Genomic DNA, 9,627 nt, shown 5'->3' on the forward strand with positions numbered 1-9,627 from the left:
TGGGTAAAGGCATGGCAGCTTTACAGCTCTGTAAAGTTAGTCTTGCATCGCAACAACTTTCATTAGAGTCTAGATCAGTGGTTCGCAAAGTGTGGTCCCAGGACCACCAGCAGTCACGGCTTCACCTGGGAGCTACTTGGAAATGCAAATTCCCGCCCGTGCTTCACACCTACTGAATGGGAAACTGTGGGGTGGGCCCAGCCTTAGGTGTTCTAACAAGTCTTCAGGGGTTTCTGAAGCAGTAAAAGTTTGAGAGCCACTTATCTATAGACATTCCTTTCAATGTTTAAAAGAGCCCTTTCCTAAGACCTTTTTTGTGAACAAGCTTTTACCTTGTGCAGTCTTTTGTCCTGCAAGTCTGAAATAAAACTTTGGCACGTGCTCGGAATTAATTTTTCTGAAAATTTTTGCTTTCATGGTGAGTGTGTGTGTTGGTGGTGGGATGTGCTGGGGCATCGACTCTGGTAGCTATCTGTAGGACCCACCCCAAGGCTAACCTAGGCGCTGTGGAGTAAAGAAAATGGAGCCCAGGGGCCTGATTATGTATTGTGTTGGCTCCTGGGAGCTGAGCCAGGACCCAGAGGTATAAACTGAAGGATTAAATTAAATTTAAATTGAATTGAATTGAATTAAAGAAGGAGGAAATTTCAGTCTATTTTGGAGTCACTAGAAAAGGGAAGATTTAGTTCAGTGAGGTGATCAGTTGCTGGTCAGCAGATGAGAGACAGTCACTTGTGGGATTTATGCATTAAATCTTGCATATATTCTGCTTCTGTTGGTTTGAAAGGGAAGGCCGCTCACATTTATGAAGTCTCGTGTGCCCTCAGGGTATTAATTCACTCGTCAATTAGATCTCAGTTATGTGCCTCCCGCTATGTGCCAGGCATTATGTGATCTTTGTAACTACCCTATGAAGTTACCTATTATTAGCATCTTCATTTTACACATAATAGTCCTTGTAGGAACGCAAGTATTTAAACATATGTCAGGCATCTAACTTCTGCCACGTCCTAAATGTTATGAAAAGTTAATAGTTATTGGGATGTTTGTGTGCATGAAAATGAGAATAGTTTTAGGAGGAAATAAAAGCTTTTGCTGGTGAATCAGAAAAGGCTCTATGGGCAGAATATGCTATGTTCCTTTTACAAAATGAAGGCCTGATTTGTTGAGTAGTTTCTGCTGTTGAGTAAGCACGAACGAAGTACGGGTACGCACAGCATAGAAACATCTCCCTTGTAAGCATTTTCTTAGGTCAAGTTGGTAAACTGCTCGGAGAAAAATATAATCAGGTGCCTGTTTATTCCACATCTTATTCTGTTAGTGTCTCCTCAGTTCATGGCCATCTTTCGATTTCTCTCTCAAGCTTTGCCTCCTCTTGAAACCTTTCCCCGCAGATTGAGTTACTGTTGATCTCCCCATTTTGACCGCCCAGTGCACTCTGCACTCTGCACTCACTGGGCATGGGATTCTGTCCCATCTTTCATTACCTGTTTTGAACGTGTGCTCATTTCCTTATGGCACAATGCCACCTCCTCAGAAAAGGTGGTTTGGACGTCAGGAAGACATACTTCAGGGTCTCCATGTTCCAACGGGAACATGTGAGTATTATCGAGGAGTGGGCTCTGAAAGAGGGCGTGTGACCGGGAATGGCTGGCGGGATGTGAATTGATTCCCGGACAGGTTGTAGGAGTGCTGGGCTCGCAGAACAAAAGGAAAAGGGCAAAGACGACAGGGAAAACCAGGCAGGCTGGAGTAGGGGATGTCAAATCCTCCCCCCAGTGGCAGTGGGAGTGACGGTGGAGGGCGGACGGGCAGCTGGGACAGTTGATCTCGCCCCTGAAGGCGGGGAATCCTAAGAAGACGGCTTTTATCCCAGACCTCGAGAGAAATTTCAGGAGGGCCTGAATGCAGCTTTATCCTTGTAAATCTGACTTCTCCATCGTGTTCGTGGTAGCAGTGGAGCGCCCGTCACCCTCAACCAACCCGGCTGAAGGATCTGAATTGAGAGTCCCTGCAACAGTTTCTGGTTTATAGCCTTGAACTCTCACATTGTAAAAACAGACGGATGGTGCACCAAAGCCATGTGCTTTTTCCTCTGCAGTGGGTGAAGAGGAGGAACGCGGTCCAGCAGGAGGCGGAGAAGAAGGCTGAAACGGCGGCGCGGGCCGCTGCTCTGTGTACGCACGTGGTGTGGCGGGTGGCCAAGAGCACAGCCCCTGCAGGCAGGCTGCCTGGGCCTGAGCTCCGACTCCATCTGTTGGCTGTGTAATGTTCATAGGTTCTAGAACCCTGAGGTTTCAGCTTCCCCGTCTGTAAAATAGAGGGGGGTAAAAAATTACTTCTATTATAGGGCTCTTGTGAGAATTGAATGAGGTGATCCACGTACGGCGCTCAGCCTGTGGCACAAGGCATAGACTTCGTGCTCAGTTAGCGCCCCCTGCGGGCCGCTCTCTTCCTTCAGGAATGGGTTCAAGCATCAGCTTTTCCTGTCTCCCCGGGAAATCTTCCATGTTCTTTCCACTTGGTACTTCCCCGCACCTTATCTGTTTATCCATCTATATTTCCCGACTGGCTGCTGTCACCTCCTTAAGGTCTCCATCCATTCTGTGTATACATAGAGCTGATTCACTCCACTGTACAGCAGAAACTAACACAACATTGTAAAGCAACTATACCCCAATTAAAAAAAGAAAACTACCCATGTGCAAAGCAGAGAGCCCACAGTAGGTGCTCAATGCATGTTAATCCAATGAATGATAATACACCTCCCTTTTCATCCTCTCAGTGGTGACTCATCACCACTGCCATAGCCTCTGACTATACTTGTTTTTATTATGTTCGCTAACAAGAGAATGAACTATTTTGAGGGTCTGGACTGAGATTCCTGTTCCTTTTCTATGCCTTATATCACCCAGCCCTGTGCCAGAAACGTTTTGGGTTCTCAAGAAATGCTTCTTGACATCTATTGATTTGTCAATAAGCAACTCTTTCAGAAGGACTAAAAAGAGTTTGTAGTTAAATTTAAAATTCTGGATGATTTTTAGTGTTTTCTTTTCTGTTCATGTATTAAAATTTTTTTTCCGCTGGCATTATTAAAAAAAGGACGAAAAAAAGGGCTCTAAACCCCCTTCAACATAGGAGAGCAGGAAGCTGGACCTCTGAGTGAGTGCTCCAGAAAGAAAACGGGGTTGTCTTAGCCTAACGGAGACAAGTTGAAGCATTTTGGGACCAGGATCCGCCAGGGCACTAACCCGCATTAATGCAGGTCATAAACCCATGAGCTGGGATCACAGTCACACATTACATGGTTGACATTCAATAAATGTCTTAACAACAACAATAACATTCTCTTCATCTTTCAAGTCCCTTAAGATGTTCTGACTGCTATTCTTAAGTGGAAGATTTACATAACTTTCTAGATAAACAGGTTTTAGAAAACCTTCCAGATGTAACAGAGATTAAGAGCTAAATAAAGGTTTTGTGTTCTGAGAGATACAAAGAAAACAAACAGTCCAACACAAATAGAAACATGTCTTAATAATGGAAACGTTTTACTTAATCCACCAATTATGAGCTCATTCATTCTTGTGAGTTATGAGGCTGTGCAGTTGTTGGCCTTTAGTAGGTGTGCTTGGGAGCTCCCCTTTTTCTTATTTTTTTTTTTTTTTGCGGTACGCGGGCCTCTCACGGTTGTGGCCTCTTCCGTTGCGGAGCACAGGTTCCGGACGCGCAGGCTCAGCGGCCATGGCTCACGGGCCCAGCTGCTCCGCGGCATGTGGGGTCTTCCCGGACCGGGACACGAACCCGTGTCCCCTGCATCGGCAGGCGGACTCTCAACCACTGCGCCACCAGGGAAGACCTATACATGCTTTTTTATGGGCATGTTTATGCCTTTTGAAGTTCTCTGCGTATAGAAATAATTTCTTTCTTGATGGATAGAAAGTGATTTCTCCAAAACATATATATTAAAGTTATAACTTAGGGGAGAAGTGTTAAAAAGGTAATAGATTGTAAATATCATCCGTATACTGAATTGATCCAAAAGAAGTTAATTTATTTAAAGCCATTAAACCACAAGTCGATAAAGACCTTATTGGTTTTTGTTTTTGCTGAATCACAGACATCAATATTACGCCTCCGGGTATACTTACAAGGCCAGAAACAATTAAGTAAATTATACTCAAGAACAACCTACAGAGTTTTTCCTATGTGCTAATCCAATCCTCCCACATCCATCAAGCAAACGCCTAACTAACCATGTGGATTTTCAACAATGCCTTAAAGGCCAGGAAACTTGGACTCCAGAGCTTGAGTTTCAGAGGTTTGGGCGTTCTTTAAATACCTGTCGGCTTAATTGCGTCTTTTGTTTTGTTTTGTTTTGTTTGTTTGTTTGTTTTGCGGTACGCGGGCCTCTCACTGTTGTGGCCTCTCCGGTTGCGGAGCACAGGCTCTGGACGCCGGCCATGGCTCACGGGCCCAGCCGCTCCGCGGCATGTGGGGTCTTCCCGGACCGGGACACGAACCCGTGTCCCCTGCATCGGCAGGCGGACTCTCAACCACTGCGCCACCAGGGAAGCCCTGTCTCTCGTTTTGGATGAACTGGGCCAGCCTCCCAACTGCATCCCTGCTCCATCTTCCCCCCCGCAACCCCTATCCAGTGATTAAGGGGTAAGGCCTGGTTATTCACCCAAAGAAATAAGGCAGAATAAACTTAAGTCAGGACTTTCCTAAATCCCTTGTTAATTTAAAAAAAAAAAAAAGCCAGAACCAAGAAATAAATCAGTCTCTCCCTCTGCACCACTGAAGATGCACAAGATGGTGTTAAGTGACCAGAAAAGGAGGCCACAGAAAAGGAAGCCACAGAGGCACCTGTGTTATTTGGTCCTGTGGCCCTCCAACCTCCCAGGTGCCTCGCACTCTTGACTCTACCCTGCTTCCATCCACTTCTCTAGTCCTGTTTGTTGTATCCTTACACCCCCTAGCCCCGTGTGCCAGCATTGGCCACTTCCTGACGCACCTTACTCAGGACGCTTGGCGACAAGTCAGCTCTTCTCTACCCTTCTCCCCTGTCTTCCTTGCACACACAGGCCGGAGTTTCTCTGGAGCACGTTTGCGGGCAGGAGGGATGCAGTGAGAGGGAGAGCTGAGTTTTGCTGCTTCCTGTGCTCAGGATCCCCCAGTGGGAGGCCTCCTGGGACATGTCTCCTCTGTCCTGCAGGTGGAGCTGTCAGGGCACGTCTCCAGGGCTCTCCTACGTTACAGGGACAGTAAGCAGGGCCCTGACCCCAGATTCTCCCACTCAACTATCCAGCCCCTTTCCATCATTAGCAATTGGAAAATTGACTACACCCAGTTTTCCCCAACGACACAAGGTTGCATAGGATTCAGAAGGCGCTGAAGCTCCACGTGTTCTCACACAGATGGTCCAGTGTCCAGAGCTTCCCTGAGGGACGGGAAGGAGCCCACCGCACCACACACAGAAGCGTCCTGTTCAGACTATTAACCTATTGCCCTTTAATAATGATTGGGTGATTGGAAAAAGAAGAATGCTTTGACTTGGGAGTGACTGAGTCTCCCCTGCTTGCCCCGCAAGGAATGTGAGCAGTAAAGTCAAAGTGTTTTTTTCTTGTCTCCACAAGAAATAAACACTGCCATGCAATCACATCGGTGCTTATGTAATAGTTACAAAATGACCTCATTTTGATCACCTGGGACAGCAGCCTCTATCCTATGTGTGAGTCAATAAAAGCCCAGAGTGGCTAATGATTCCCAGTGTTACACAGTCATTTGGTGACAGAGGTGGGACCAGAACCCTGTTCTGAGCCCCCAGGCCAGGGCTGTCACAATGCACCATGCTTGTCCCTATATTCGACCAGCTTTATTGAAATACGGCAGTTCTTTTAAATCTATGGTCCACATGCACTTTGGGGATGTTGGGTTTTGAGGCAAATGGTCTTCTTGACCTTAATGCGGAATCTTGCTACTTACACTAACCTGGCCCATTCCCCCAGCACAGGAAGAAATCTTATGCCAATGTTACTCTGAGAATCTTGAGGCCTAATTGCTTTCAATTCACTGTCTCCTGATAAAACTCTGGGTTCAGAAAAGGGCCTGCTAGCAATCATTTATACGTCAGTATAAATAGAAGTCCTTCAGCCAGTTTTTATGGGCCTCCTAGTCCTATAATACAACGTGCATGGAATCACCTACGAAGGCTTCTTGCCAAAAACTGTTTGCCCTGAAACTACTCAGGCTTCTAGGTAGACCTAACTTCCAGTTTATAAGAAATTCAGAAAATGGTGAAATAAGTTAGATGACACCATGAAAAAATAACTAGACAAATCTAGAGTATGAGACATTCTCTAAGACATCTGACCTGCTGTCTTTAACATACCAATGTTGTGAAAAACAAAATCAAAAAGATGGGGATAGAGCCCTATATTTAAGAGGCTAAAAAGACATAACCAAAAGTAATGTGTGGACCTTTACTGGAGCCTGGTACAGGGAAAACAAAACAAAACAAAACAAAGAAAAAACAACCTATCAAGAGAATTTTGGGGATGTAGAGGGGGAAAAAATCTGTTTTCCCTTTACCCATTATTTTAGGTTCCCTGGATGGAAAATTATTCTAACAAAGGACAGATTAACAAGAGAAAAGCAAACAGAAGTTTATTAACCTGTGCATTGCATATACTCATGGAAGTACCCAGTGATGAGTAACTCAAAAAGGTGGTTGGAACTGGAGCTTGTATCTTACAAAAGAACAATAAATTTGTAGAGAAGTAACAAGACAAAAGAAAAACACCAAATTTCTAGGGTAGCAAATTGTGGGAAGGTAAATATATAGATAGGGAAACTAATGGAAAAGGGGAACTTATCTTAATAGATAAGACGGGTTAGTGGACTTCCCCGGTGGCACAGTGGTTAAGAATCCACCTGCCAGTGCAGGGGACACGGGTTTGAGCCCTGGTCTGGGAAGATCCCACATGCTGCGGAGCAACTAAGCCCGTGAGCCACAACTACTGAGTTCGCGTGCCGCAACTACTGAAGCCCGCGTGCCTAGGGCCCATGCTCTGCAACAAGAGAAACCACTGCAATGAGAGGCCCGTGCACTGCAGTGAAGAGTAGCCCCCGCTCACAGCAACTAAAGAAAGCCCACGTGCAGCAACGAAGACCCAACACAGCCAAAAATAAATTTAAAAAAACAAACTGGTTAGTAAAGTTTGTTACATAGATTCCTCTGGTGCCATTTGTGGGCTGATCAGGGTGTACAGTTGTCTCTGGGGATTAACTTCTGTCCTTCCTGGTAGGGAGGGAAGAGGGGACATCTTTACAACTTTATGTCCTGCTTTTAAGCAAATAGAGGGCAGAGACTGGTCTGAATTCCATTTCTCCATTCCTCCATCCTAATCACTACTCAATTCTTTATTATCCAGATGCTCTCCCTCTCCCTCACCCCACACTCCACTAAAACGACCCTAGAAAATTTGCCTGCAGCGTGGCTGGAGCAAGTGGGTGCTTTTCAAGTCTTTGCCTTACTGAACTTCAACTGGACACCTGCTTGTTATTATATGTCTGTCCCACTGGCTTCTGTGGTGTTATTTCCTCCTGTTCTCTTCTACTCCTCTATTTTTATTTATTTTTTAAAAACGATTTCCTCTTAATCTCCTCCCTGGCTTCCTTGCCTGCAATTAAAACCCTGGTATTTCTCATGGCTTGCCTATGAATCACGCCGCCCACCATCAACTTTGTCATTTTGTATGTTCTCTTTCGGGTGATTTAAACCCCTCTTAGGGTTTTAATTGCCATTTAACTCCCAAATATGTATCTGTAGATCTCAAACCCTGCCCACCAATCTGAACATCAGATTCATGAGTTTGTTTGCTAAATACTTCCATTTGGATATCCCACAGATCCCTAAAGCTCACCATCTCCCAAACGTGATTTACCATTCTCCACTCTTTCCAATTCGATATTCAAAACCTTAAAATACCCCCCAAGAGAGTGCACCTCCCACGAATCATCAATCAACAAGTTTTTTTAATCTGAAGAGTTCCCACGTCTGTCGCCGATGCTACCTGTTTGCAGTGCTGTGCTTCCGGCCTTATCATCACCAGCTTGATTGACTGCAATAACTTCATACCTTGGATCCCTGCAGGAGTTCAATCTTGCCTTCCTTTAAATTTATCTTTCATACTGTTGCCAGAATGAGCTATCAAACACGTAAAATTCTGCAGTCAAAAATAATGGCAAAAGATCTCATAATATGTAAAAATGTTCCTGATACACTGCTTAGTGAAAAAGAGCAGGCTCCCAAACAGTACGTCCATTAAGATCCCACTTTGGTTTTTTAAAATGTATACATGTGTTCCAAGGAATGAAATGAAGAACATACATCTGAACATTAGCAGGGGTTATCCTCCAGTGGTAGACAACGGCTGGTGTGCGTTTTTTATTGATTTAATTTTCCAAGTGTTCTGTAATGAGCACGTTATTAGTTTTGAAAATAGGAATTAGATAAATCTCACAAATCTGACGATGTCGATTTCTTCCTTAAGATCCCAAAATAACTCTTTGCTGGCAGAATGAGGTCCAAGCACTTTTTTCATGGCAGACAAGGCCATCCATGACTGGGCCACCACATTTCTCTCTGGCTTCATCTCCCCATATTATAGAGCAGGGTTCTCAAACATTAGCGTGCATCAGAATCACTGGTCCCTCTCCCCAAAGTTTCTGATTCTGTTAAGTCTGGGATGGAGTCCAGGAACTTGCAGCTCTAGCAACTGATAAAAATGCTGTTGGTCTAGGTACACATTTTTAAAAATTATTATGCTAAAATATACATTAAAAATGTACCATGTTAACTATTTTTAAGTGTACAATTCTGTGGCATTAAGTGCATTCAGTGTTGTGCAACCATCACCATTATCCACTTTCAGAACTTTTTCATCATCCCAAACAGAAAGTCTGTACCCATTAAACAATAACTCCCCACTTTGCCCCTCTCCCCCAGGCCCTGGTAAACCTCTATTATCCTTCCTGTGTCTATGAATTTGCCTACTCTAGGTTCTTCATACAAGTGGAATCATACTATTCCACTGTTTGTATAGACTACATCTTATTTATCCATTCATCTGTAGATGTACATACGGGTACTTTCCACCTGGCTATTGTGAATAATGCTGCAATGAACACTGGTGTACAAGTATACCTGTTTGAGATACGGCTTTCAATTCTTTGGGATATATACCTAGGAGGAGAATTGCTGGATCATATGGTAATTCTATGTTTAAATTTTTGAGGTCCTATCAAACTGATTTCAAACTGGAGATCAGAAGCTCAGAAAAGAGATCCTGGCCTAGAGATAAGGAATTGAAATTGGAAAAAGTAAAAAAAAAGATGGTAATTAAAGCGATGAGAGTAGATGACATTTCTCAGGAGGGTTTCTGAGGCTGGCAACTACAGGGATAACTCTTGCAGCGGAGGCGGAATGGAAGCAGATGGCGGCAAGTTGAGTATAGAGCAGGGAGGAAAGGGCAGCTTTCAGAGGGCTCTTGGAGACCAAAAGTTTTCAACTTAGCTGATTTTTCTAAGGTTGTTCTTTTTTTTTTTTTTTAATTTTAAGAC

Source organism: Tursiops truncatus, chromosome 18, assembly GCF_011762595.2.
Source record: "Tursiops truncatus isolate mTurTru1 chromosome 18, mTurTru1.mat.Y, whole genome shotgun sequence".
NCBI lineage: Eukaryota > Metazoa > Chordata > Mammalia > Artiodactyla > Delphinidae > Tursiops > Tursiops truncatus.